The sequence below is a fragment of the Triturus cristatus genome, chromosome 1_1 (genome assembly GCF_964204655.1).
Source record: "Triturus cristatus chromosome 1_1, aTriCri1.1, whole genome shotgun sequence".
Taxonomy (NCBI): domain Eukaryota; kingdom Metazoa; phylum Chordata; class Amphibia; order Caudata; family Salamandridae; genus Triturus; species Triturus cristatus.
Window position 1 is genome coordinate 647,401,799 of NC_140579.1, and position 8,560 is coordinate 647,410,358.

An 8,560-nucleotide genomic window follows, 5' to 3' on the forward strand; every position below is an offset into this window, starting at 1 on the left:
CGCATTTCCTCCGTGGCGGTGCGCCGTGACCGGCTCCGGGTCGGCTGGGAAGGCTTTGGGGTGGCAGGTGGCCCTCCGTTCCGGCGGAGGGTGTTACAGCCCCCCTGGCAGCAGCTTCGCCGTGTCCGCGGGGCCGAGGGAGATTTGACCGCCTTCGTGCCCTCCCCCGGGCACCCGTTCCCGGCCGCCCTTCGGGGTGCGCTGGGGTGGTTGAAGGGGGGACGGGGCCCCCTGCTCCCGGCGCGACTGTCGACTGGGGTGGACTGTTCTCAGTGCGCCCCGACCGCATCGCGCCACTGGGCAGGGAGGACCACGCTGGGCGCCAGTGGTCTGCGGCGATGTCGGTTACCCACCCGACCCGTATTGAAACATGGACCAAGGAATCTAACACGTGCGCGAGTCGGAGGGCCGAGCGAAACCCTGTGGCGCAATGAAGGTGAGGGCCGGCGTGCGCCGGCCGAGGTGGGATCCGGCCGCGCTTTCAGCGGTGGGCGCACCACCGGCCTGTCTCGCCCGCTCTGTCGGGGAGGTGGAGCATGAGCATGCGTGATAGGACCCAAAAGATGGTGAACTATGCCTGGGCAGGGCAAAGCCAGAGGAAACTCTGGTGGAGGTCCGTAGCGGTCTTGACATGCAAATCGGTCGTCCGACCTGGGTAGAGGGGCGAAAGACTAATCGAACTACCTAGTAGCTGGTTCCCTCCGAAGTTTCCCTCAGGATAGCTGGCGCTCGGAGCCCCCAGTTTTATCTGGTAAAGCGAATGATTATTGGTCTTGGGGCTGAAACGATCTCAACCTATTCTCAAACTTTAAATGGGCAAGAAGCCCGGCTCGCTGGTGTGGAGCCGGGTTATGGCGCCCGATGCCGATGCTCATCAGACCCCAGAAAAGGTGTTGGTTGATATAGACAGCAGGACGGTGGCCATGGAAGTCGGAATCCGCTAAGGAGTGTGTAACAACTCACCTGCTGAATCAACTAGCCCTGAAAATGGATGGCGCTGGAGCGTCGGGCCTATAACCGGCCGTCGCCGGCGCTGAGAGCCGCGGGGGCTAAGCCGTGACGAGTAGGAGGGCCGCTGCGATGCGCATGGAAGCCCGGGTCGAGGGCCCGAGTGGAGCCGCCACAGGTGCAGATCTTGGTGGTAGTAGCAAATATTCAAACGAGAACTTTGAAGGCCGAAGTGGAGAAGGGTTCCATGTGAACAGCAGTTGAAAATGGGTCAGTCGGTCCTAAGAGATGGGCGAGCGCCGTTCGGAAGGGACGGGCGATGGCCTCTGTTGCCCTCAGCCGATCGAAAGTTGGAGTTAGCCCGGCCGCCAGCCTGCAGGGCCATCTGGTCACCCGACCCGCAGAGTGTGGGGGCTTAATAGTCGAGAAAAATGGGCTCCCCGGGCAGGCTGTCGGGTAGGGGACGTGCCTGGGCTTAAACCTCCTTGGTTCCAGCCGAGGGTCTGGGCGCTGGGGACGGGGGTCCACCGGGGCCCGGGGAGGCTCTCCCCGGCCTGGCTAGGGTTAGGAAGCTGGGCCCGGTCCCGGGGCTTGTGCTCCGTCCTAGTGTCCCAGGTTGCGGGAGCCACCCGTCCTGCAAGCCAGCCGAGGGTCTGGGCGCTGGGGACGGGGGTTCCACCGGGTCCCGGGGAGGTTCTCCCAGGCCTGGCTAGGGTTCGGAAGCTGGGCCTGGTCCTGGGGCTTGTGCTCCGTCCCAGTGTCCCAGGGTGCGGGAGCCCCCTATCCTGCAAGCCAGCCGAGGGCCCGGGCGCTGGGGACGGGGGTTCCACCGGGTCCCGGGGAGGCTCTCCCCGGCCTAGCTAGGGTTCGGAAGCTGTGCCCGGACCCGGGGCTTGTGCTCAGTCCCAGAGGTCCCATTGTGTGGGAGCCCCCCGTCCTGCAAGCCAGCCGAGGGTCTGGGCACTGGGGAAGGGTGTCCACTGGGGACCTAGGAAACTCTCCCTGGCCTGGCTAGGGTTCAGAAGCTGGGCCCGGTCCTGGGGCTTGTGCTCCGACCCAGTGTCCCAGGGTGCGGGCGCCCCCCGTCCTGCAAGCCAGCCGAGGGTCCGGGCGCTGGGTACGGGGGTTCCACTGGGGCCCAGGGAGGCTCTCCCCAGCCTGGCTAAGGTTCGGAAGCTGTGCCCATCCCGGGGCTTGTGCTCTGTCCCAGAGGTCCCATGGTGCATGAGCCCCCCCGTCCTGCAAGCCAGACGAGGGTCCGGGCGCTGGGGAAGGGTGTCCACTGAGGCCCGGGGAGGCTCTCCCCGGCCTGGCTAGGGTTCGGAAGCTGGGCCCGGACCCGGGGCTTGTGCTCCATCCCAGTGTCCCAGGTTGCGGGAACCCCCCGTCCTGCAAGCCAGCCGAGGGTCTGGGCACTGGGGAAGGGTGTGTTTGGTAAAGCAACGGGGCCCCTACTGACTTGATATATAGCCCAAGTAGGGAATAAACTTGTGTGGGAAAAGGGTGAACACCGGGCACAGTGTCGGATAAATACTACTTGCAAATTGACTCCCAATAAACATGCATATCTCTCATTCTACTAACAATCATCAAATAATGTCTAGCAAATGCAAGTCGTAAAATAGATAGGCATACAGGCTAATGGAAATATGATATATTTCTTTTATTGTAACAAAATATAAATATCTATTTTTTTAGTTTTTTGGTTTTTCAATTTCTTTTTTTCACAATGAATTCTTTTTTTTCCATCAACACATATGGACAATAATATATCTGCAAATCATCATCTGTACAAATTAATTCCTATGTACACAATGTGGACTATGATAGATTCATAACTGATTGATCATAAGAGGTGTCCTTAGCCTGCTAATGTTAATCATGTTGATAATTCATTACTTTTGCTATGATTATTTTTCCTCACTCACACTATATACAGAAACTAAAATCAGAAATCAGTGAAAAACTTGTTTATCTCAACTTTATACTCAATTGTAAACAATGAGCACATAGGCGGTCGATTGACACAACGCGTTTCGGCTAGGCCTTCGTCAGGAATCCGCTCTGAGTATAACACTCTATATAGGAAATAATAACAACAGAAAAAACACATGTATCAATTAAAACCCATTTTGTAAATTGTTTAAGGGAGTCAATGTAGCAATGATCATTCATTAACATAAACAATTATGCGTAAATTCATTTGAATTATAAGATCCACTCCAACGTCTCTCAGCTCTGCACTGACCTTAACACTCATGATAAAGAAATTGAATTCCCCAGAACTTTAGTATTAATAAGAGGGGGAAAAAACACTTCCATTTTGCTTTAGCTATACTGGCAATGGCCAATCTGATAGTAGCCTGGGATATGCTGGAATAGAGTACTAACAAGTCCTCTTTTTTATTGCACAGGACGAGTTTCTCTACTCTTAAATGGGAAGTTACTTGGAGGCGTTTTTCTAGGTGTATACCGGTTGAATTTGAAGTTACGATTACTGAGTCTCTAATCTTACTTTTATATGATAATAAAAAGTGATGAAACCATACTAACCCTTGTAGTTCCAATTGCCTATTTTCGTGTGTAACTCGAGATAGTCGGTAGAACCCAGATTATGTCCTTATTGTGGGGGACGAATGGTATACGATGGTTCTAAGGAAAGATAGAGGTATGTCACTTAGACTGAGGGATGGTAAATGGCTGGTTATACTCTATTTATTGCAATATATGGTGTAGTCTATGGTGCGCTTAACTCGAGTACTTACTTGTTCAAAAAGTGTTACACCAGTTAACCATCTGATTTCCAACGAAACATGGGTGTCAAGGGTGCGCACCTTTGTTTTCCTGTCTTCGCAAATAAGAGCAGACCTAAAGATTTGGATATATAAGCGAGTATGCTATTGATGTTCACTTTTATCTACTATTTATTGTATGAACAGAAGGGCTCTGATGCGATAACTACTTTGTGTTACTTTTTTGATAAGATCTATAATTTAACAAGTTGTGATTTGTCTAATTAGCCCAATCTCTTCGAGGATGCCATTATAATTCATTCATGTGTATAGAATACACATACCTTGATTTTTCTATTCTGTTCTCTAGGTCGTTGTCGTCTGTCTTGGTTACGTCTGTTATTTCCCTTTCGTTTCGCGCTCTATATCATCGTCCTGTTGAATAGCATAAGTGATTGTCTATCATTTTTAAGAAATTTCACCACAACAAGTAAGAACTCTCTTTAGAAAAACTCTCCATAGTTTAAAAAAAACCTGCAACTAGTGCTGATTAACTTCCCTATCTGTAATAGATATACGACTAGCGGAGAGCGTGTATCGTTATGATTAGCACTGCTATTGTGGTACGATCAACAGAATTCGTATCCGCGAGTGAAAAAATCCGCATGCCTGTTAGTTTAAGTCTAACTCTAGATGAACTGATAGCACTCAGTATTATCGTTCCTTACCCGTTCGGGACACGAATTGGTAGATATCTCCTCTCTGTTTGGCTCCGCGTCTTCTTCTGGTTCGACAGTGTTTGTATTGGCCGCCATGTTGGGTCTATTTACATACGCCGGATTTACGTGCGTTACTCAGACGTCCTCGGCCATGCGCATAAAGATAGGACTGGTGGTTCGGTCGAGATTGCACGACCTGCGCCATGTTTAAATAGTTATTTTATAACTTTATTATTCCTATCTTATTTGTTGTTAAAAGTCTCACTATCACTGTGATCTATTCAGTTTGAAGGGTTACAAAAATACAACAATTATTTATTTGTTTCGAAAAATTATAAATGGGGTTATATTTTATATACCCTATGATATTAGGGGATATGTATTGCATGCAGAGATAAGGGTTTGTCTTTTTCATTAGGACCTACGACGTTAAAGAGAGAGACCATTCTTTCCATAACTGAGAGATGATAATACCAGGATCTCGTGAGTTGAAGTAGTTAATCATTTCTCAACTTCAATCCTGTATAAACTGATCTCTTTTTTCTGCTTGTGAACCACTATGTAATAGATCAGTATATGACCTTGATGAGAGGTCTTAATTTTATTGCTTCTTCTTTTCAGTTTCTTAACCCTGACTTGAGGACAGGTTTAAGTTTGACTAAATTGACTGTCCCCATGAATATAAATTATCCATTATTTTTAATTGCTTGATCCCAAGGTATTTCTTGGTTCAAACCTGATGTAGCTGTGTTAAGGATAAACATCCAATAAACCTCTCTCATTTTTCTAATCTTATCCATCTGTTCTCCTACGCGGGGCCAAATCTTTTCCAGAATATACCACTTAATGTCTTCTGGTGTATGTCCTAGATCTAAGAAGTGTTGCACCATGGGTGCCGATGTTTTCTGAGTTCTAATTGCTGATTTGTGCTCGGTAAGTCTGACATTAAACGCTCTCCCTGTTTCTCCCACATATCCCTTGTGGCATGGACAAATGATCAAATAAATGACATTTGTTGATTTGCAGTTGTTTAACCCCTTCGATGCTGCGCAGATTCCGCCGCTGTGCTGGCGGAATCTTGCGCGGGTGTGGTCATGACGGAATGGTTCCGTCATGAGCACAGCTCAACCGTGGGTCATGACGGAACCATTCCGTCATGAGCACCGAAGGGGTTAATGTTTTGGGTGAAATATTGACACCATTGAATGTGAATGTAACTGCTTCGATGGCCATAGAGCAAGATTTGCACATAGTGCATTTGAAATTCCCCACTACTTTTTTAGAGCCTTCCAAATTGATTTGGGAGAAGTTTGTTTCATTTTTCATTCTTGAATGTACTATATGGTCTCTCAGGCTTTTGTTACGCTTGTATGCAAATAGCGGTTTAGATATTATTTCCTCTCTCCTAGATTTCTCTACATTTAGTATATGCCAACTAGAGCATATTGCTTGTCGAATTCTAGAGTTCAGCATGGAATGGCGTGTAGCAAAAACTAGAGGTGGATTTGATGTAGTTTTAATATTTGTAAGTAGGTGTTGCCTGTCATAGTAACGTGCCCGTTTGTAGGCCTCCCGTACAATTTTGTTCGGATATCCTCTAGCGTGAAATTTTTTCTTCATGACCTCTGATTTTTCATCAAAGTCAGTGATGTTCGTACAGTTTCGCCTAAGGCGTAAAAACTCCCCGAACGGGATGTTGTCCTTTTGGCTCTTGGGGTGATAACTGTCGTAATGCAATAGTGTATTCCTTGCTGTGGTCTTAGTGTAGAGCACGACCGTTAATACTCCTTGTTGATGTTTGATGAGGATATCTAGATATTCTACTTGTTCTGAGCTAATGTTGTGAGTAAAGCTGATATTCTCATCGCATAGATTGATCCACTCGATGAATTCAAGTAATTTTTCATATGTGTCCGACCAAATAAAAAAAACATCATCAATAAATCGCGACCATTTGGTCACTGATTCGTAAAAAGGTGCTATTTCATTATAGATTATAGATGGGGAAGGGTGTCCACCCGGGCCCGGGGAGGCTCTCCCTGGCTTGGCTAGGGTTCGGAAGCTGGGACCGGGCCCGGGGCTCGTGCTCTGTCCGGCGGGCCCCTGGGTGCGTGAGCCACCCGTCCTACAAGCCAACCGAGGGTCCGGGCGCTGGGGAAGGGTGTCCACTGGGGCACGGGGAGGCTCTCCCCAGCCTGGCTAGGGTTCGGAAGCTGGGCCCGAACCCGGGGTTTGTGCTCTGTCCCAGAGGTCTCATGGTGCGGGAGCCCCCCGTCCTGCAAGCCAGCCGAGGGTCTGGGCACTGGGGAAGGGTGTCCACTGGGGGCCGGGGAGACTATCCCCGGCCTGGCTAGGGTTCGGAAGCTGGGCCCGGTCCCGGGACTTGTGCTTAGTCCCAGTGTCCCAGGGTGCGGGAGCCCCCCACCCTGCAAGCCAGTCGAGGGTTCGGGCGCTGGTGACGGGGGTTCCACGGGGTCCCGGGGAGGCTCTCCCCAGCCTGGCTAGTGTTCAGAAGCTGTGCTCGTCCCGAGGCTTGTGCTCTGACCCAGAGGTTCCATTGTGCGGGAGCCCCCCGTCCTGCAAGCCAGACGAGGGTCCGGGCGTTGGGGAAGGGTGTCGACTGGGGCCCCGGGAGGCTCTCCCCGGCCTGGCTATAGTTTGGAAGCTGGGCCCGAACCCGGGGCTTTTGCTCCGTTCCAGTGTCCCGGGGTGCGTGAGCCCCCTGTCCTGCAAGCCAGCCAAGGGTCCAGGCGCTGGGGAAGGGTGTTCACCGGGGCCCGGGGAGGCTCTGCCCAGCCTGCCTATGGTTCGGAAGCTGGTACCGGGCCCGGGGCTCGTGCTCTGTCCGGTTGGCCCCGGGGTGCATGAGCCCCGTCCTGCAAGCCAGCCGAGGGTTCGGGCGCTGGGGACGGGGGTTCCACCGGGTCCCGGGGAGGCTTTCCCCGGCCTGGCTAGGGTTCGGAAGCTGTGCCCGGACCCGGGGCTTGTGGTCAGTCCCAGAGGTCCCATTGTGTGGGAGCCCCCCGTCCTGCAAGCCAGCCGAGGGTCTGGGCGCTGGGGATGGGTGTTCCACCGGGGCCCGAGGAGGCTCTCCCCAGCCTGGCTAAGGTTCGGAAGCTGTGCCCGTCCCGGGGCTTGTGCTCTGTCCCAGAGGTCCCATGGTGTGGGAGCCCCCCGTCCTGCAAGCCAGACGAGGGTCCGGGCGCTGAGGAAGGGTGTCCACTGGGGCCCGGGGAGGCTCTCTCCGGCCTGGCTAGGGTTCGGAAGCTGGGCCCGGACCCGGGGCTTGTGCTCCATCCCAGTGTCCCAGGTTGCGGGAACCCCCCGTCCTGCAAGCCAGCCGGGGGGCCAGGCACTGGGGAAGGGTGTCCACCCGGGCCCGGTGAGGCTCTCCCTGGCCTGGCTAGGGTTCGGAAGCTGGGACCGGGCCCGGGGCTCGTGCTCTGTCTGGCGGGCCCCTGGGTGCGTGAGCCACCCGTCCTACAAGCCAACCGAGGGTCTGGGCGCTGGGGAAGGGTGTCCACTGGGGCCCGGGGAGGCTCTCCCCGGCCTGGCTAGGGTTCGGAAGCTGGGCCCGAACCCGGGGTTTGTGCTCTGTCCCAGAGGTCTCATGGTGCGGGAGCCCCCCGTCCTGCAAGCCAGCCGAGGGTCTGGGCGCTGGGGAAAGGTGTCCACCCGGGCCCGGGGAGGCTCTCCCTGGCCTGGCTAGGGTTCGGAAGCTGGGACCGGGCTCGGGGCTCGTGCTCTGTCCGGCGGGCCCCTGGGTGCGTGATGCACCCGTCCTACATGCCAACCGAGGGTCCGGGCGCTGGGGAAGGGTGTCTACTGGGGCCCGGGGAGGCTCTCCCCGGCCTGGCTAGAGTTCGGAAGCTAGGCACGAACCCGGGGTTTGTGCTCTGTCCCAGAGGTCTCATGGTGCGGGAGCCCCCCGTCCTGCAAGCCAGCCGAGGGTCTGGGCGCTGGGGAAGGGTGTCCACTGGGGCCCGGGGAGACTCTCCCCGGCCTGGCTACTGTTCGGAAGCTGGGCCCGGTCCCGGGACTTGTGCTTAGTCCCAGTGTCCCAGTGTGCGGGAGCCCCCCACCCTACAAGCCAGCCGAGGGTTCGGGCGCTGGTGACAGGGGTTCCACCGGGTCCCGGGGAGGCTCTCCCCAGCCTGGCTA

At 53.8% G+C, this 8,560-nt stretch overlaps 1 pseudogene; it reads left to right on the forward strand.

Moving 5' to 3' along the window:
• Window positions 1-374: 374 nt before the first annotated feature.
• On the forward strand, window positions 375-1,140 carry LOC146870766 (28S ribosomal RNA; annotated as a pseudogene; the record flags this gene model as incomplete).
• Window positions 1,141-8,560: the final 7,420 nt, after the last annotated feature.